Source organism: Marmota flaviventris, unplaced genomic scaffold, assembly GCF_047511675.1.
Source record: "Marmota flaviventris isolate mMarFla1 unplaced genomic scaffold, mMarFla1.hap1 Scaffold_49, whole genome shotgun sequence".
In the NCBI taxonomy this organism is placed as follows: Eukaryota; Metazoa; Chordata; class Mammalia; order Rodentia; family Sciuridae; genus Marmota; species Marmota flaviventris.
The window spans coordinates 1,860,577-1,881,755 of record NW_027288305.1 but is presented as its reverse complement, the minus strand read 5'-3'; the positions used below and the strand labels follow the sequence as shown (position 1 = coordinate 1,881,755).

The following is a 21,179-nucleotide window of genomic DNA, read 5'->3' as shown; positions in this document are numbered from 1 at the left end:
CCTAAAACCTTGTCTAGTCATAATAGTGGGTGCATTTTTGTTGATGTTATTTGTTAATGTCAAACCTAATTGATCTAGGACATCTCGTCCCCATAAATTTACGGGAAGATGATCCAATACATATGGCTCTATAGTTCCTTCACATCCTTCAGGATCCTTCCAATCTAATACCATTGCACTTCTATGGGGATTAGTTGCCACTCCTAGGCCTCGAAGCATTTGAGTGGCTTGTTGTAATGGCCAATGTTTTGGCCATTCTTGATGAGAGATGATGCTAAGGTCTGCACCTGTATCCAGTAGTCCATTAAATTCATGTCCTTGAATATTTAGTTTTAGCATGGGGCGAGAATCTAGATTTAAAGACAGCATAGCCCAATCTACACCTGTGGAGCCTAATCCCTTGGAACCTCTTTCTACAGTACGACTGGAAAATTTATCATGTAGGCTGGGTATTATTAGTAACTGTGCTATTCTATCTCCTGGTGAAATTACTGATATACCCTTTGGAGAACTGGCTATAATTTTTATTTCACCTTCATAATCGGGATCAATTACCCCAGGACTTATCATAAGTCCTTTTAGAGTAGAAGAGCTGCGTCCCAATAATAAGCCTACTGTTCCTTTGGGAAGAGGTCCTTTCACCCCTGTGGGAATGATTTGAACTCCCATCTCTGGAGTTAGTACTGCTCTGGCGGAGGCGCAGATGTCCAACCCTGCGCTCCCTCTGGTTTGTCTGATGAGGGATCTGATGGACAATGTGTCCTGGGCACTACCCTGATGGGGTTGGGTATTATTAGTAACTGTGCTATTCTATCTCCTGGTGAAATTACTGATATACCCTTTGGAGAACTGGCTATAATTTTTATTTCACCTTCATAATCGGGATCAATTACCCCAGGACTTATCATAAGTCCTTTTAGAGTAGAAGAGCTGCGTCCCAATAATAAGCCTACTGTTCCTTTGGGAAGAGGTCCTTTCACCCCTGTGGGAATGATTTGAACTCCCATCTCTGGAGTTAGTACTGCTCTGGCGGAGGCGCAGATGTCCAACCCTGCGCTCCCTCTGGTTTGTCTGATGAGGGATCTGATGGACAATGTGTCCTGGGCACTACCCTGATGGGGTTGCTGGGTTCCTCCAGTGCTCCATATATTTGTGGTTTTGGGCCCTGGAGCATTGGGCCCCCCTGTCCATTTTTTGGCAATGGAGCCTGATGCCTTTCTCCATGATATCGTGGATAAACACCTGGTCCTTGTTTGTTTTTTGATAATGGAGTACCCTCTATGGTGGTTTGAGAATGGCATTCATTAGCCCAATGTCTCCCTCTACGGCATCGTGGGCAAATACCTGGTATTCTACTCCTTTGATACCTAGTTTTGTTAAACCCTCCTCCAATGGGGCAATTCCTTTTAAAATGTCCTGTTTGTTCACAATTGTAGCATGTTCTTGGCCTGGCATCTAAAGCCTGTTTTACTGCAGCTGCCACAATTTGCCCTTGTTCATTAATGTCTCTGGCATCTAAAGCCTGTTTTACTGCAGCTGCCACGACTTGCTCTTGTTCATTAATGTCTCTACATAATTTAATATATGTGTTTAAATCTTCATGCTTCCATGGTCTAATGATATCTCTGCACCAATGATTCACTTGCTCATAAGCCAGGTGTTTTCATAATGGCATTGCTTGTTCTGTATTCCCAAAAACTCTGGTAGCTGTTTGAATAAGCCTATCTACAAATTCAGCATAAGGTTCATTAGCTCCTTGTATTACCTTAGATAATTGACCTTGTAAACCTCCATGTCCTTGTAAAGTCTTCCATGCCTTAATTGCATCTACAGCAATTTGTGCATATACACCAGGATCATATGCAATTTGTTGCTGCTGATCCTCATAAGGTCCCTTTCCTAACAACATATCTAGATTTCTCTGAGGATAACCAGCTGCTGCATTTCGCCTAGCCGTCTCCTTGCAAAATTCCTCATTGGCAACCTTCCATAACAGGTATTGTCCTCCATTTAGCACAGCTTTACACATATTAGCCCAATCTGCTGGCGTCATGTTCAAGTTGTTAATGGATTCGACCATGCTTACAGTGAAGGGTGCTTGAGGACCATAGGTTGTTACAGCCTCTTTTAGCTGCTTCACTGTTTTGAAATTTAAAACATGGTAAAATCGCTGCCCTCCTGCCTCAAATACAGGGCATGTTAATATTTGAGATCTTGTCTCAGGATCCCAACTATCAACTGCGGGGGTTGGGGACCTCCCAGCATATGAAGGTGGCCTTGTTAGTTGGACACTTACGTCCTCTGGTGATAGAAAGGTGTTAGTGGCAGTCTCCTGTAGAGGTGGTGCTGTTGGTTGGACACTTACACCCTCTGGTGATAGAAAGGTGTTAGAAGCAGTCTCCTGTTGTAACTTTCCCCCTGATGGCTTTTTCTGTTTTACACTTTCTTTCTCTGTCTGACTAGCTTGAGAGGCCTTCTCTTTTACTTGAATCTTTTCCTCTGTCTGACTACCTTGAGAGACCTTCTCTTTTACTTGAATCATTATGTCTTCTCCTTCCTGTACCATTGTCTGAACTGAAGGCTTTGGACTAAGCAAACAAGATATGAACGTCCACAATGGCAATGTGCCAACTGGCAGAGTCCCTGGGCTTTTCTTTTCTATTCTTTTTAAATCTTCACTATGATGGTTCCATTGTGATATATTTAACAACTCCTCCTTAAAAAGCCATGGGCTACATTTTTGTATTGTATCAATGTATGCCCTGACTGTTCTTGATTTTACTGAGATGCCTCCTTCCTCTAACAATTTACTTAACACTCTTTCAGTTTGTTTTTTTACTAATTTCTGATCCCTTATTTCTACTATAATACAACCCAACAAGATGACGCCAAACAAAACCGAGACAGAATGAAATAAAAAGGGAACAACAAAAAGTCATTATAGCCTTTCTATCCTCCTGACATGTGCATCCGTCCTTTCTCCCTATCTGTTCCTCAGACGTAAATAGTTTTTCCTCAGATGTGAGCGGTTTTTCTTCCGTCTCACTCATCTCCAGGGACAGGCAACTTAAAACAAAAGTGAAGCAAAATAAAAGAGGAATCTTAAAATGGCTACCCATCCTCTCACCCTGCCCTCAGGGGTGAGCAGTTTCACTTACCCTCAGTCGCTCCCCGTGCGAGCCACCAAATGCTGCAGTCTGGCTGGGCACAATCAGGAGCCACTTGTCAAAAGAAACTAACTTTATTTTTAGAACCACACACGCCAAACAAAACAGACTCTCAGGAAAAACCCTCAGAGCCTCAACTGCCACCACCGGCTTTCCACAAGCCTCTCTCTCCCACACAAGCTTCTCTCCACCTCCCCCAATCCTCCTGCTCTTGAGGCCGATTGGCTGGGTCACGTGGGCGGAGCCAAAAAAGTCCCCCAATGAGCAGCTCCGTGGTCTGAAAGGGCAGGGAAATAGCCCAATGAGCATCACTGCAGAGGAGCCAATCAGCTAGATGTTGCTGGGGCCGCTGTGAGCCAATCATCAGCCTGCAGCTGGAAGTTTGCTGGGGCCCCTTCGGCTGTGGCTCTCAACACCACATTCTCATTGGATATTCTAATGTCACCAAGTAAACAAAAGACTTGTGCACACAGGACAGAGCATGGCTTGATCTTCATAGTGACTCCTTTTCTGTATTTACAGGAGGATTCAAGAGGATCCATAATTGGTATGTATCCTGGCCTCACTCTCTTCCTGTTGCAAAATGTAGATGATGCCAAGGGTCAGAGAGTCTTCCTTCCTTTTGAGTGCAGAGTCTCAGTGATTCCACTACCTCCTTGAGAATGAGAAGTGAGGGGTTTGTGGTCTAAATTGATTAAAAAAAAATCTATGGCCATTCTGCATATTTCCTTGAAGCACCTGTGTGAGTTGAGCAAAGTGGTTAGGTCAATGAGAGTTTTATACATGTGTCTCTGTGTGCATTCATGCAACATGATTCTGAGTGTGACTTTGTGTTCATTTTTGTGCATTTGTTTGTTTCTCTGGATATATACATGCCAACATGCCAATGTCCACATGTTTAAACAAAAAAAGCCATCTCCATTAGATCATGATTTTGTATATGTGTAAATAGATCAAACTGTAAACTCTCCATGTGTGCAGTTCATTGCACACCAATCCCTCAATTAACATGCAAAACATATCCCATCAAAACCCAGAAAATTTTCACAGCACTCTATAAAGAAAAAGCTCCATTTCATTCCTGTCACTGCACCAGTAGCAACTTCATTTAATAGCAAACCTCACCTGTCAGTAGGTCCTATATTTAATCAGTGCATGTGATTGTTCACAACACTTCACTCATGAAAAATTTTCATGTTCATATACATTTTTTGTGAGAGGTGTCAGAATTCATCTTCCAATCCCCATTCTAGGCACAAGTCTCTGGACAGGGCCAATCCTTAACAGTGACCCTCAGGTCCACCAATGCACTATGCTCACTTATGGTGGGCATCTGAGACAGAGGAGATGCACAGGCCAGAGATTACTGTAGCTAAGGAAGGTCTTACTTTGCATGATCCAACTGACACTGAAAGCTACCTTATTGGATCTTTTTGTAGACATTACTCTGTAGAAACATGTTTTAACTGGATGGATTTTCATGGGTCCTGATCAGCACAATTGCAGCTCATCTAGTTACAGAGCAAAAGGTGGGCTCTAGTGAAGGTCCAGCTCAGCACAGCAGTGGTGTCCGATCCCTATTTTAGGTCTGTGCTGCCCCCTGTGTGGCCTGCAGGATATCACATTGACAGTGTATATGATAGGTCTTCATACAGTCAGTCTCAAATGCTGTCTAGGTCCTTCTATTCATACATACATGGATACTGACACTGACTTGTCACTGTGAGGGTAGAACCACTGTGGTCATCATTCCTTCTCATTCCTGAACTCCTCCCTGAGCAGAGTGTCTTCATCTTAGTCCACGACATCATTTGATAAATGCAACTCTGTGCTAAGATCTCACTTGTTCAGCATGTGAGGCTCTACAATGAACCAGGTATCCACCTGGGATCTGACCAGGACCAGCCAGAATCAGTAGGGAAGTTAAGAAGATAGCATTGTGTCCAAGCTTTTCACACACATTTCTTATGAGCTCTAGGTGGGATATGCTTGACTTTGAGGGGAGCCATCTGGATCTTAATGTTGACTTTGTTTATGTCGATTCCTCAGGCCCTCAGAGAGTTCCTGGCACTTTTCACTTTTGCATGACACCACAGTCTACTTATAAATCAGGAGTATGAGGAGTGAGAACATGCTAACAATCTGACTCCACAGTCTACTTATAAATGAGGATTATGAGGAGTGAGAACATGCTAGCAAACTGCTGTCCAAGGAAACCCAGAGGAAGGAAATTCTTGTCTGCTTCATCTTTGAACTCCTGGTCTTGGCCATCCAAAATAACAGTATTTTTAATTTTATTTTAATTTTAATACAAAACTTTCAAAGTGGCCAGTAGACCCATGTTCATAAAGCAGAGAACATTGCCATTCTCTTCTGGGCCGCTGCTCTGATGATGGCACAGTGTATGTTCTGTGAGTTTATATTCCTGAAACTGTTGGCATCACAGTTTGCATGTCAGCTTGGTCTGTTTCAACGAGAGAGGGATAATGTTCCAATGGAAGAAAGTAGTTAAAATTTGACTCCTTACAGCTCCACTCTCTCATTAGAAGGTTTGCAATTGTTTGCAGCATCCTGTTTGAGGCCTCTGACTCCCCAGAACTCAGAGAGGGTCTGAGAACCCAGAACAGAGATGAAGATGATCCTGACTATTAATATTAGTATCACTATATTTTTCTTTCCAAAAACAAAACCCAGAAATTGAATAAATTATACAGGTGGGTGTGTTTAGCTTACAGTTCTGGAGATACAAGAGCATGGCACTGGCAAACACTTGGCTTTAGTGAATACCCTCTTAGCTGCATTGCATGATTGGTGGTGTCAGCAGGGATGCAGGTGTAGGAGAGAGACATCACATGGGGAGACACGAATCCAGCAGGGATCAGTTGATTCATTTGCTCTTCTTATATAACAGGATCTAACAAGGGTTTGAGAAATCTATATTCTTACTTCTGACTCTCATACCATCAAATGTCCTCAACACCTCCAAGCAGACCCTTCCTCACACAGATTTCACAAATCTCATTGTGGCCATACTGAGGACCAAGCCTCAATCACACAATCCATTGTGGGATAAAAAAACATCCAACCCTAGCAACCATCATAAGCTTAGTTGTGTAGAAGAAAGAATGAGTCAATCTTAAGTAACTGTGTTGATGGTGTCTGTGTCTCTAAAGGTTGGACATGGAGCAAAGATTATGATTCAAGCTGTGACAAGGAAGTGCCTGCAGGTAGGAACAGCCCTTGGGGTATGACAAAATGGGAAAGGTTTCATGGTAAGATTTGAGTTCAACTACTCATGTGGGAAATGAGGAATGGGAATAAAATAGAAAAAAAACCAGAAATATGTATTATTTTCATAAAAGAAGAGTTAGTAGACCTTCTGACATCCTGTTCATAAGAAGACAACTTTTGCTTTGCCAGGTAAACACAATCTTCCATGTTAAGTCCCATTCTGTCCTAAATTTGCCTCTAATAAACATCAAGTAGCTTGGCTTTCATTATTAATTATTTTTTGGCATTGTGCATGAAAGAAATAAGATCTGCACTTTAGGTTTGACCCACAATGGAAAGAATCTAGTGGGACATACTTTCTTAGAAGCACTTTGCAAACCTGTAATTGAAGCTCTCACTAGTGATAAGCAGTGAGTAAGAAGTCACAATTCCCCTCTGATTGTTATCCTTTTAGAGCAGTACTTTCTCTTCTGTGTTTTGTTTATTTCTGGTTGAAAATGAACTCCCAAATGTGGGCAACTTAAAGAAAATTGTTTCTGTGCTCCCTGGACAGGCCACTGTGTTCTCCTGTAAAAGAGTGGGGAGAAGTTCCTCCTTGAACATGTTTCTAACCTCCAGTCTTCGTCTAATTCCCAAGCCCTGGGACTAGGAGGAAAATCTGAATTTGCTTGTATTTAAGAGGCCTAAGTCCAGAAAATCAGGGAGACTCTGGCTGCCTCTTGGAGGAACAGGATGACACAGAATCCCTACCAAGTACAATGGCAGAATGTGAACTGGAAAAAAGCTCTTGGGATGCTAGATCTATTTCTCATTGCAGAGGTGAGGTGATGGAGGCCAGGAGACAGGAATGCAGACAAGAGAAAGAATGGAGAGCTTTGACTGTGGGTTATAGAACACCAGGAGCAGGAGCAACTTAAGTTCTCACCTTGACTTTAACTCTGCCTTTCCTTTTTCTAAGGCCACATCATCACCATCACGGCCATGGTCCACAGAGAAAACATAAAAAGTGATTCAGAGGATGAGGAGGAGGAAAAAAGGACAAGAAATCTGCAAGTAATTGATTTTCTATTGGTTTCTCTTAATTATTCTTTCTTATGTAAAGACTCTGTAGATTTTCCATGTTTCATCTTTCCCACATTTTATGACTTTTCTAAAGGTGCTTTCCTCATCCAGATCTTTGAGGTCCTTGGACCTTCAATGTCTGTTAAATCTCTCTGCACTAACATTCTTAGTCTTTCTCTACTTTTTTTACCACAGGCAATACCACTGAATCATGCTGAGTAATACTGCATACCCATACACTGAGTTTGAGTTGTAGGGAGCATCAGAAATACTGAGTTGTTGCCTGATACATGAGACACAAACAATCTGGTTCTGTTTTACTGACCACTGAATAGCTGGGTTCTCCTGCCTTTGCTGGCTCTGAGCATGCATGAATGTATCCTTCCTTTCCTAGGTCAAGATTACACAATTGGAATGTAGGTACCCTAACATGAATTGTTTCCAGGGGCACTCTCCTGTTTTAATATGTGGGCTCAATGCAACAAAGGCGATAAAGCAGTTTAGGAAGAGGAAATGTGAGTCTGGAAAGAATGGGAAGGAGAGCAGAGGTCAAATCAGTCCACATATTCTCCTTTGCTTTCTTAAGTTTCTTTGTTGCACTTTGTTGCAATCCATAAGAATCAATTAGAGCACTGAAGGTTCCATAGTTGCATGTGACCATGGCCATGCAAGGGAAGGTGCAATTTGGTTAAAATCAGTGCAGGAAGCTCTCTGAGGAATGGCACTACAGAGAGTAGGGCTGGAGGAGCCAGGGTCCTTGCTCCACTCTGTGTCATCACAGATGCTGCTCTTCAGGGTCCCAGATGTATGGTACTCAGCCCTTACACCCAAATGTCCTAGAGAACTCTTCCATTGCCTCATGTTCACTCTCTAGGGAAGCAGCCTCAAAAGGTTCTGAAGGTGAATATCCATGAGAATTTCCTCCTGAGGACATTCATAGACACTCTTCCCACAGACAACACCCTCAGCTGAGGGCAGCATACCAGCCTCAGTGCTCCCTGCCCAGACCCCAGGAGAGATCAGGGCCCAAGTTCATCTTGCATTTCCTGAGGACAATTGTGGTCCTGGCCACTCTCTGTGGCCAGCAACTCATCCCAAGTGACCTTTTTACCTTGTTCTGTTTTATAGACCCCATAAGACACCTGGGAGAGCAGAGATTTTGGCCCTGGGACACAGGAGAGATGATACCTGCAGTGCACAGCAGCTGAAATTAACCTGTAAGACTCGGAGCAGGAGCTTGTTTCTCGTTTCCAAAGACATAACTGTCTATATTGTATGGAATTTGCAGACTTATATGTTCTTTGTTTAATAATTTTAATATTAGTACTTCATGTTAAATTTTTATATTAAATTATATTTACTTGGTAACAGTTGCTTTTTAAATTCATTCTGTAAAATAAAACACACTTGGGAAGAGAGGTGGGAGGGAAAGTGAGGGAGAAGTGGAATTGCACGGAAGATGGAAGGAGACCCTCATCGTTATACAGAATACATGTATGATGATGTGAGGGAAAAAAAGAAGTGTGTCACATTAGATTGGGTAGAGAGAACTGATGGGAGGGGAGGGGAGGGGAAGGAGGGAAAGGAAGGTCAGCAGAATAAAATAGACATTAGTATTGCTGTATGTATATACATGACTGCATGACCAATATGATTCTGCAACCTGTACACTCAGAAAAATGAGAAATTATACCCCATCTTATTCAAAAATGTGATATGTCAAGATCATTGTACTGTCATGTTTAACTAATTAAAACAAATTTTAAAAACACACACACTAAAAGAGGAATATGTTCCTGAGGCAGATCTTGATTAATTACAAAGATTTTACCTGGTAACTTCCATCACCATCACTCCTCTCCTCCCATTCCCCTCAGTTTGCTTTTTTGGTTGTTTTTTAGATTGGTATTATAACATTCACTAAATTATTGATGTGGGTGAATGGATGCAATAAAGAAACAAATAATTAAATTACAAGCTAAGTTAAATCCCAACTAAATTTCATAAGTGTTTAATTAATTTATCCATTCATTAGCTAACTGAATCTCAAGTCAAAACACCCAATATAAGAAAGGGCTGGGAAACAATTGGCAATATTCATTTATGAAAAATTGTGGTTTAACATTTTATATCCTTTTTTCAATTAAGAACAATATTTTTTGTAATATATCACATACATATAAAACAAGTTGGAAAACATACATTACAAACTTGTAATGATGGCTTTAAATACATTAACTGACATGTTTCTCATTGGAAATAGGTTGCTTGCTGTATATATATATAGCGCATGAAAACTACTGATATAATAAAGTCTAGACAAAATATAAATGTCTGCTCTATGGTAACATATGAGCATCACTCTAATCTAACCATGCTAAAAGTTACATAATACTGTAAAAAATGTCTTAAAAACTATATACTTTAATAAGAAATAAATTCAATAAAGAATGATAATACAGGGACTGGGGTTGTGGCTAATTAGTAGAGTACTTACCTCACACATGTGAGGCCATGGGTTTGATCCTAAGCACCACATGTAATAAACAAAATATATAAAGGCATTGAGTCCATTTACAACTAAAAATATATATTTTTTTTTTTAAAATAATGATGGTGTTGTGTTGTAGCTCAATGGTAGAGCACTCACCTCGCATATGTGAGGCACTGGGTTTGATTCTCAGCACCTCATATAAATAAATAAAGGTCCATTGATAATTTATATATATATATATATGGAAAAAGAATGATAATACTGAGAACCAAGACATTCAGATTTCAAAATTCATGCTTCTTTTCAGGTGATCCAATATTTTGTCAACTAAGTTTTCAAAATTTGTTCAAAGCCAACATTACTCATATATGTTACACATCTATTATTTCATAAATTTACTTTCCTCATAAAAGATCTTTGATAAACATCCAAAATATTCAGGTTAATTATATTTGAAATGGAGCTGAAAGAAATACTGGTATGGTTTTTCACTGTGACCTCAAGCATTTAAGTATTACAAGTTATTCAACCAACACAACAAAGTTAAAATCATAATGGCACAGCATGTATTGTAAATAAATCAAAACAACAGAATGTGTAACACAAAGACAGAGCAGTGGCACATTAAAGGAGAACTAGCTGAATACAAATAATTGACTACTGCAGAGCATAAAATTAAAACAGTTCAAGTGAGACAAGGTGATGGAGAGGTCACCATGAAGGTGCCGACTGATGATTCTTCTGACCACTGTTGTCCAGAATGTAAATTTAAAAAAATCATATTTGTAAAAACTTTGATAGGTATACAATTATCTCCAGTATTAAAAAAAATAAAGATTTCCAATGCATCTGCCTTCTCTGAATAGAATAAAGCTCTAAGTTTGTCTGTCAACTGGTGTTTCGATCACACATAATTTTTACCTCTGAATTTTTTGGGTTGACATTGATGACTGTAACAACCAAAATTAGTCCATGATGACATGTTTTTAAAAACTTTTTAAAAACTTACTACTCAGATATTAGAACAGTTATCAATTTTTTTACAGTATCAAATTTGGCAAATTTGCATTAAGGTCATGTGGCACACATCATGTAATTCAAAGCCACAACTCATTTGTCCCTGTGATATCTTCTTTCACACACACACTCACACACATGCACACACACACAAACACATTTCTTCATCAGCAGTCTTGTATAGTAAAAGTGTCTAGTTTTTGTTCATTTTTAATGCAATACACTTCTATCTACAATTTCATTACATGCATACAGCAAAAAGGAAATTATGGGTTTTACATCCTTCATGATAATTTTATATACAGGGAGGTTTAAAACAGTACTTCAACAGTTTGCCTAGTAATGTGACACAGAATGATTGTATCTTGTTCTCAAAATTTTAATAAGGAGATATAAAATACAGGTTCAATAATTTTAAATCAAGTATCCATCTTTTAAAAAATAGTGTTGCAGCATTGTTCTTTGCATTACTTTTAAAACTTTTTAAGTTTTTCTCTCATGGCACAATCTTCTAATACTTCATATATGAGAGGAAATTTTTTTTTAAAAATGCAACTGCTGCCCTTGGAAGGGCTCTGTAGTGAGAATGGCATATGAATTTTTTTATTGATTTTATATATTTACATATATACAACAGTGGAATATATTCCAATTCTTATTACACATATAGAGCACAATTTTTCATACCTTTGTATATTAAGTATGTTCACACTAATTCATGCCTTAACACAATTACTTTCTGGGTTTTTTTGCATTACAATTCTTATCCCACATATATACCACAATTTTTTCATATCTCAGGTTGCATATAAAGTATGTTGACCCCCAATTCAAGTCTTCATACATGTACTTTGAATAATGATGCCCATCACATTCCACCATCCTTTCTAATCCCCTGCCCCTCCCTTTACCTCCCACTCCTCTTTCCTATCTAGAATTCATCTAATCATCCCATCCCCTCCCTATCCCACTATGAGTCAGCCTCCTTGTATCAGAGAAAACATTTGGCATTTTTTGTGGATTGGCTAATTTCACTTAGCATTATCTTCTCCAGTGCCATTCATTTACCTGCAAATGCCAAGATTTTATTCTCTCGTATTGCTGAATAAAATTCTATTGTGTATATGTGCCACATTTTTAAATCCATTCATCCACTGAAGGGCATCTAGGTTGGCTCCACTGTTTAGCTATTGTGAATTGTGCTGCTATAAACATTGATGTGGCTGTGTCCCTGTTGTATGCTGTTTTTAATTCCTTTGGGTATAGTCCAAGGAGAAGGGATACCTGAGTCAAATGGTGGTTCCATTCCCAGATTTCCAAAGAATCTCCATACTGCTTTCCATATTGGCTGCACCAATTTGCAGTCCAACCAGGAATGTATGAGTGTAGATTTTTCTCCACATCCTCGCCAACATTTTTGTTGTTTGTCTTCATAATAGCTGTCATTCTGACTGGAGTGAGATAATAACTTAGAGTAGTTTTTTTTTTTTTTTTTTTTTGAGAGAGAGAGAGAGAGAGAGAGAGAGAGAGAGAGAGAGAGAGAGAATTTATATATATATTTCAGTGGACACAACATCTTTGTTTGTTTGTGGTGCTGAGAATTGAACCCAGGCCGCACGCATGCCAGGCGAGCGTGCTACCACTTGAGCCACATCCCCAACCCAAACTTAAAGTAGTTTTGATTTGCATTTCTCTAATTGCTATAGATGATGAGCATTTTTAAAATATATTTCTTGATTGATTGTATATCCTCTTCTGAGAAGTGTTTTTTCAAGTCCTGGGCCCATGTGTTGATTGGGTTTTTTGAGTTTCTGTTTTGTTTTGTTTTGTTTTTTTGTGCTTAGCTTTTTGAGTTCTTTATATATCCTAGAGATTAGTGCTCCATCTGATGTGTGAGGGGTAAAAATTTGCTCCCAGGATGTAAGCTCTCTGTTCACCTCACAGATTGTTTCTTTTGCTTCAAGAAACTTTTTGGTTTGATTCTATCCTATATATTGATTCTTGCTTTTAATTTTTGTGCTATAGGAGTCTTATTAAGGAAGTTGGGCCTAATCCCACATGATGAAGATTAGGGCCTACTTTTTTATTCTATTAGGCACAGAGTTTCAGGTTGCATTCCTAGGTTCTTGATCCATTTTGAGTTTAGTCTTGTGCAGGTAAAAGATAAGGGTTCAATTTCATATTGTTGCATATGGGTTTCCAGTTTTCCTAGTACCATTTTTTGAAGATGCTCTCTTTTCTCCAGTGCATGTTTTTGGCACCTTTTTAAAATATAAGATAATTGTAATTTGGGGGGTTACTCTCTGTGTCCTCTATTCTCTATCATTGGTCTACAAGACTGATTTGGTGTGAATAACATGCTGTTTTTGATACTATTGCTCTGTAGTATAGTTTAAGGTCTGGTATAGTGAGGCCACCTGCTTCACTTATCCTGCTAAGGATTGCTTTAGCTATTCTGAGTCTCTTATTTTTCCATATGAATTTCATGATTGCTTTTTCTATTTCTATGAGGAATGCCATTGGAATTTTGATGAGAAATGCATTAAACATGTATAGTGCTTTTGGTAGTATAGTCATTTTGATAATATTAATTCTGCCTAACCAAGAACAAGGTAGACCTTTCCATCTTCTAAGGTCTTCTTTGATTTCTCTCTTTAGGCTTCTGTAGTTTTTATTATACAGATCTTTCACCTCTTTTGTTAAGTTGATTCCCAATTATCTTATTTTTTAGGTTATTGTGAATGGGGTAGTTTTCCTCATTTCCTTCTCAGAGGATTTGTCACTGATATACAGAAATGCCTTTGATTTATGGGTTTTGATTTTATATACTGCTACTTTGATGAATTCAATTACTAGTTCTAGAAATTTTCTGGTGGAGTTTTGGGGGGTCTTCTAGGTATAGAATCATATTGTCAGCAAATAGTGCTAATTTAAGTTCTTCTTTTCCTATGTGTATTCCTTTAATTTCTTTCATCTGTCTAATTGCTCTGGCCAATGTTTCAAGAACTATGTTGAATAGAAGTGGTGAGAGAGGGCATTCCTGTCTTGTTCCAGATTTTAGAGGGAATGCCTTCAATTTTTGTCTGTTTAGAATGATGTTGGCCTGAGGATTAGCATAGATAGCCTTTAAAACGTTGAGATATGTTCCTGTTATCCCTAGTTTTTCTAGTGTTTTGAACTTAACTGGATGTTGTATTTTGTCAAATGCTTTTTCTGTGTCTATTGTGGTGACCATATCATTTTTACCTTTAAGTCTATTGATGTGGTGAGTTATAGTTTTTGATTTCTGTATGTTGAACCAAACTTGCATCCCTGGGATGAATCCCACTTGATCATGGTGCACAAATTTTTTGTATTAGATTTGCCAGAATTTTATTGAGAAATTTGCATCTATGTTCATTAGACATATTGGTCTAAAGTTTTCTTTTTTGATGTGTCTTTGCCTGGTTTGGAGATCAGGGTGATATTGGCGTCATAAAATGAGTTTGGAATGACTGCCTATTTTACTATATCCTGAAATAAATTGAAGAGTGTTGGTATTAGTTCTTCTTTAAAGGACTTGTAGAACTCACCTGTGTAAACATCCGGTCCTGGGCTTTTCGTGGTTGGTAAGCCTCTGATGGCGTCTTTTGTTTTCTCACTTGATATTGGTCTGTTTAAATTGTTTATATCTTCCTGACTCAATCTGGGAAGATCATATGACTTAAGAAATCTGTCAATGCCTTCAATGCCTTCGATTTTATTGGAGTTTAAGATTTCAAAATAATTTCTAATGATCCTCTGTATTTCTGTAGTGTCAGTTGTGATATTACCTTTTTCATCATGTATGCTGGTAATTTGAGCTCTCTCTTCTCTTCATTAGCGTGGCTAAGGGTCTATCAATTTTATTTATTTTTTCAAAGAACCAACTTTTTGTTTTGTCAATTTTTATATTGTTCCTTTTTTTTATTTCATTGATTCCAGCTCTAATTTTAATTATTTCTTGTCTTCTTCTGCTTTTGCTACTGATTTGTTCTTCTTTTCCTAGGTCTTTGAGATGTAGGGTGAGGTCATATATTTTTTGACTTTTTTTTTAAGAAATAAAGTCCATGCAATGAATTTTCCTTTTAGCATTGCTTTCATAGTGTCCCAGAGATTTTGATATGTTGTGTCTATGTTCTCATTTACTTATAAGAATTTTTTAATCTCCTCCGTGATGTCTTCTGGAACCCATTGTTCATTAAGTAGCATATTGTTTAGGCTCCAAGTGATGGAGAAAATTTTGTCTTTTATTTTGTTGTTGATTTCCAATTTCATTCCATTATGATCCAACAAAATGCATGGTAGTATCTCTAACTTTTTGTATTTGCTAAGAGTTGCTTTGTGGCACATTATATGGTCTATTTTAGAGAAGGATCCATGTGCTGCTGAGAGGAAAGTGTATGCACTTGGTGCAGGTTGAAATATTCTATATATGTCAGATAAGTCTAAGTTATTGATTGTGTTATTGAGTTCTATAGTTTCTTTATTCAACTTATGTTTGGAAGATCTATCTAGTGATGAGAGAGGTCTGATAAAGTCAACCAAGATTATTGTGTTGTGGTCAATTTGACTCTTGAACTTGAAAAGAGTTTGTTTGATGATCATAGCTGCACCAAGGTTTGGGGCAAATATATTTATGATTGCTATGGTTTATTGGTGTAGGATTCCTTGAGCAGTATGTAATGTCAATCTTTATCCATTTTGATTAATTTTGACTTGAAGTCTACTTTATTTGATATGAGTATAGAAACCCCTGCTTCCTTACACAGTCCATGTGAGTGGTATGATTTTTCCAAACCTATTACTTTCAGTTTGTATATGTCTTTTCATATCAGATGAGTTACCTTCAGGCAGCATATTGTTGGGTCTTTTATTTTATCCAATCTGCAACCCATATCTTTTTGTTGTTGTTGAGTATAAGCCATTAACATTTAGGGTTACTATTGAGACATGGTTTGTATTTCCAGCCATATTTGTTTATTTCTGTTATTTAACTTGACTTGGTTTTCCTCTTTGATTAGTTTTTTCCTTTACTGCATACCTCCCTCTGTTGATTTTCATTGCTGTTTTTCATTTCCTCTTCATGAAATATTTTGCCAAGGATGTTTTGTAGCACCAGTTGTCTAGTTATAAATACTTTTAACTTTTGTTTATCATGGAAGGTTTCTATTTCATTTTCAAATCTAAAGCTTAATTTTGCTGGATACAAGATTCTTGATTGGCACCAATTATCTTACAGAGCTTGATATATGTTGTTCCAGGATCTTCTAGCTTTCAGGGTCTGGGTTGAAAAATCTGCCATTATTCCAATTGGATTTCCCCTATATGTAGTCTTATTCCTTTTTCTCGTGGCTTTTAAAATTCTCTCCTTATTCTGTATGTTGGGATTTTCATTATACTGTGCCTTGATGTGGATCTGTTGTGATTTTGTATGTTTGGCATCCTGTAGGCTTCTTGAATTTGGATTTCCAATTTATTCCTCATGTTTGGAAAGATTTCTGGTATTATTTCATTGAATAGATTGTATATTCCTGTGATTTGGTCCTCTATGCCTTCTTCTATCCCAATAACTCTTAAATTTTAGCTCTTAAATAACTCTGAAATTTTAAAAAATCGTTTTTTGGACTTTTGTTCTTTGCATTACTTTTAAAACATCTTCTTAAGTTTTTCTCTCATGGCATAATCTTCGTATACTTTAGATATGAGAGGAAATGTATTTTTAAAAATGCACCTCTGCCCTTGGAGGGCACTGTAGTGACTGAACAGTACATGAAATTTGAATACTTTTCAAATCACTTCACCAATGACTTGCCTGACCGAGTTCATGAATGTTGCATCAGCACACAGTTCATTCAGAGAGGAGTATGACTTTGCTATGAGAAGAAAAGTTTCCTAGAAGTCTTTCACTATTACTCCCTCTGTCACTGTGTAGTCAAGGGCCATATGTCTCCCATGGTAAGCCTTCCTACCAGGCTCTTGGGGTAGACATTGAAAGATGATCAGTGCTTGGAATGATTTGGTCCCTAATACCTTACTATTATTCAGTACAGGTTCTAGAACCACTTTCATCCACACAGGGGTGGAGTTGGTGGACAAAAAGCTGAGCTGGAAGACAATGTTTTATTTGTATTTTGTTTGTCTAGATGGTAAGACAAATGAACAAACAAGTCCCTCATCTTGCTGCACTGAGCACAGGCAAGCAAAGGCAATGATCACTTAAGTGATCAGCAGGCAGGCTGGTCAGGTCATTATTGGGCAAAGAGTTCAGAGATAGAAGTTCATAGGTTAGTTGACAGTGTCAGCTCCACCTTCAGTCACAATCCTTTGGAAAGGATGGACACACATATTGTGCCTTCAAACTTTAGTAGACACTGCACCTCATACACCATTGGGTTCAAAGGATACTCAAGGACTGAAGTGGCTGATGCCAATGTGTAAGGTATTTGTAGGCTGTGTAGATCAATCCAGCCTCTGGCCCTGGAGGGACAATCACAGGAGTGGTGTGAGGAGTTCCTTTTGGCATGACAGAGGTCTGTATTTGTCTGATCAAAGGCATTATGGTAGGGTCAGCTAGAGAAGAGTACTCAGGGTTACTGGTATGTGCAGCCCCTCTTTACTGAGGGTAATTCTGGCAATTAGGGATTTGGTGCCAAATAAGGTACTTTGCTCAAGACAGAGCTAACGCTCAGTGTACTCCAGCATTTCCTGCTGACTGAAGGTAGATATTTTCTAGATTGTCCAATGTATCTTAATCCATCTACTGATTTGTGACTTTAAAGAGAGAAACTTATAACATGAGTAGCTTTTTATTAAGTGTGTATATAGGTAGAAGAATGATACATAATTTTAACATTTTGCTTTATTTTTAATATCATTTCCCCCCTTAACATCTGCATTTTGTGTGTGTGTTGCTAAGGTTGTAACCCAGTACCCTGCACACTATGCATACATGCTTTACCATTGAATTGTACCACCAGTCCAAAATTTTAACTTTTGATTGATCAGTTTTACGCCTTCATGTCCAATGTTATTTTTCCCATGGTTGAATTTAGGTAGACCTTTCTGTTGCTCTTAACAATACTAAAAGTGGACACAAATATGGATTCTTTGAAGATTGCTTTGGTAAAGTAATTGGTTATTCAAATCCACAGTCTTATCAAGTTAATACTACTTGTGTAGAATAAAAATTAAGATAAAATATGCCAATAAATAAACAAACAAATAAATAAATAAACCCTCAATTGAGGACCCATTACAGTTTTTAAAAATCTTTAATTGGGACACATAAACCTCACTTAGGAGATATTCATTCTTTTCAATATCACCTAATTTTATTTTGGTTTCTTCTCATGTGAAAATCTGAGAATGATAAATTAAAATCTTTCAAAAAATTCCCTCCAGTTCTTGAAGAAAAACATTATAAATGATGCATACATCTGAAATAAAACATGAGAAAATAATGATTGATAATGCTGAAAGTGGAGTTTTGAGATGAACCAAAATTTCTCAGTTTGCCAATTGCATCTGGATGCTTGTCTCATAAATTTTGAAGAAAAAAATCTATTTAAGCAAGAAGAAATAGAACTCCCATCATGTGGTATGAGGAATGATACCAGAAAGAAAAAAAAAAAAAAACTCATTTTAGTGTGCCATCTTAGAAGTTTCCTGATGGTTTTGGGCAGAACATGGAGCAAAATGCATTTAGAATAGGCTTTGGAAAAGGCATCCTGACTACCATATGGGTTCACTTTCATCCTTTCAGTGACCATCATTTTTTCTTCAAAAAGGAATTTGTTGAAGGTGTTCCCACAAGTGGGCTTCAAGGTCTTTTACATTTGAAATAGGCCTTGATGGTGCCAATTAATATATCTTTCAGATAGACTCCAGGTGTTGTTGAGTGAGGCCCATTATCCTGATTACATGGTCATTATAATATCTATTCTATTTTATACTTATTCACTGTGAACAGAGAATCCTATTTTTGGATATGTGAACAGAGAGATAGAAAACTAGGGGTTTATTCTGAGACCTATGGAGAGCTCAGCTGAAGTTCTGGATTTCAGAATTTTGTTCTGGATTTGAGATACTGCTTCCCCTACATTTAAAAATCTCAGGACTCATGAAGAGAATGAGTTAAAAGCCAGCATCATCAAATTAATGAGACCCTAAGAAACTCAAAGGGACCCTGTCTCTAAATAACAATATAAAAAAAGGGGTTGGGATGGGAATCAGTGGATGAATGCCTCTGGGTTGAATTTCTGGTACCAAAAAGAAAACAACACACACACACACACACACACATACACACACGCTCACTCACACACAAAAAAATAAATTAAATAAATAAACAAACAAACCCTCGTGAGTAACAAGCCCTAAATCAGCAGCCTCTCTCATTCAGGAGTACAAAAAATGGATTTGGGGTTCTCTCCTGATAATTATTCCAGTCTTCACCACACAATCTGGGACATGCTGGACTCATGGCACATGGATGCTCAAAAAGGGCTTCAGAAAGTAGCTGAAAACACCATACAATTATGGAACAAAATGCCTAGGTTTTCAACTGCCAATCTAAGCCTCGCTAGACTAGTCAGAGGGAGGTGAAGGCTAAGCTTCCACAGAGTGACCCTGTGGCCACAAGACTCTGGAGAGGACCATGAGTAGTCACTAGCCACAACTCCCAGTTTCCACCATTGCCACTCCTGTCAGCTTTAAGCCACCTTCCTACCCAGTCTCAAGGTAGCAAGGCACACTTACCATTTCCTGGCTTTCAGGGTTCTCAGCGTTCTCCCTGTGGTTTGTTTTCAGATTCTGCATAGCAGAGACACCTGAGCTCCAGATCCAGGACAGAAGCCTACAAAAAGATTGAAAAAATGGCGGGCTCCAGACACCAAGGGAACAGAAGATTGTGGAAGTCCTTCCCCTCATCACCGGCTGCCTGAGGATTGGACAGTTCTCACCTAAGAGACTGATTGGTCAAGGCTTCAGGCACTGCCTCCAACCTGAGCCAAGTGGGCACAAAATCAAAGTCTGAATGACAGGCTGCTCCATTGTCATTGTTAACCAACTACAGATCAGGGCTGAAAATATAGCTTAGTCAGTAGAGTGCTTGTTTTGCTGATATAAGGCCATGGATTCAATCCCTTGTACTACACACATACACTCCCCGCCCCCCCCCAAAAAAAAAAAAAAAAAAGATTAAGTAAATGACTTTGGAAACTAGGGTTATGGATCAGTGGTAGAGAACTTCCCTAGCATGTGTGAGGTACTGGGTTGAACACCCAGCACACCATTAAAAAGCCACCCTAGAGGGGATGTGGCTCAAGCGATAGTGCACTCGCCGGGCATGTGGGCAGCCCAGGTTGGATCTTCAGCACCACATACAAACAAAGATGTTGTGTCCGCCCCAAACTAAAAATAAATATTTTTAAAAAGCCAACAAACAAACTACTAATGGTACTGTGTCCATCTACAACAAAAAAAATATTCAAGAAAATAAAAAGACTGTGTATTGGACTTGTGCACCCTCATTACATAACTCATAAACACATTTTATAAATAATATGTACATATATGTCTTCAGACAGTGTGTAAAATTCTCCTGTGATTTCTTTTCAAGTAACTTATATTACAGGTATGCTTCACAACCCTGAAATCCTCCCCAACTCAATTATTATTATTATTATTATTATTATTATTATTATTATTATTATTAGAGGCCTGTTAATTGCATTAAATGCCTCTGTATGGGGTTATTTTAAGGCAAAGTTTTCTTCTAATAATAGGACCTAGCCCAGATAGAAATGTATTGACACTTACAACTGTTTATAAGGTTAAAGCAATTTGTGAATAAATATGTATATAATTTTTATGAAAATGATATCACAATTATTTTAATATTTTTTAAATCTTTCTATTCTTTGTCTCATAAAAACACAGTTTGAGCTTAAACTCATTAGCAATGTCCTTATATCCCTTCCCCCAAAAAAGTGACTCACAAGTATAATTCAAATTATTGAGACTCATAAATTTTTGATCCTTTATTTTAACTAGTGAAATCTAAAGATTTTCTTTTTATTTTCACCTTTAAATGAAGCCCACTTTTTATAGCTTTCTTGTTGTATAACTGACCTTTAATATTCTGCAAATTTTACCCCCATTCTGATCACTTTGGACTATTGATGTTT

General features: G+C 38.1%; 1 long non-coding RNA gene across 1 annotated transcript; it reads left to right on the top strand.

Moving 5' to 3' along the window:
* The first annotated feature begins 7,373 nt into the window (after positions 1 to 7,373).
* LOC139704326 (uncharacterized) lies at positions 7,374 to 20,154 on the top strand. The gene is made up of 3 exons (XR_011706306.1): positions 7,374 to 7,451; positions 8,589 to 8,677; positions 19,801 to 20,154. It is a non-coding gene; the product is annotated as an uncharacterized lncRNA (long non-coding RNA).
* Positions 20,155 to 21,179: the final 1,025 nt, after the last annotated feature.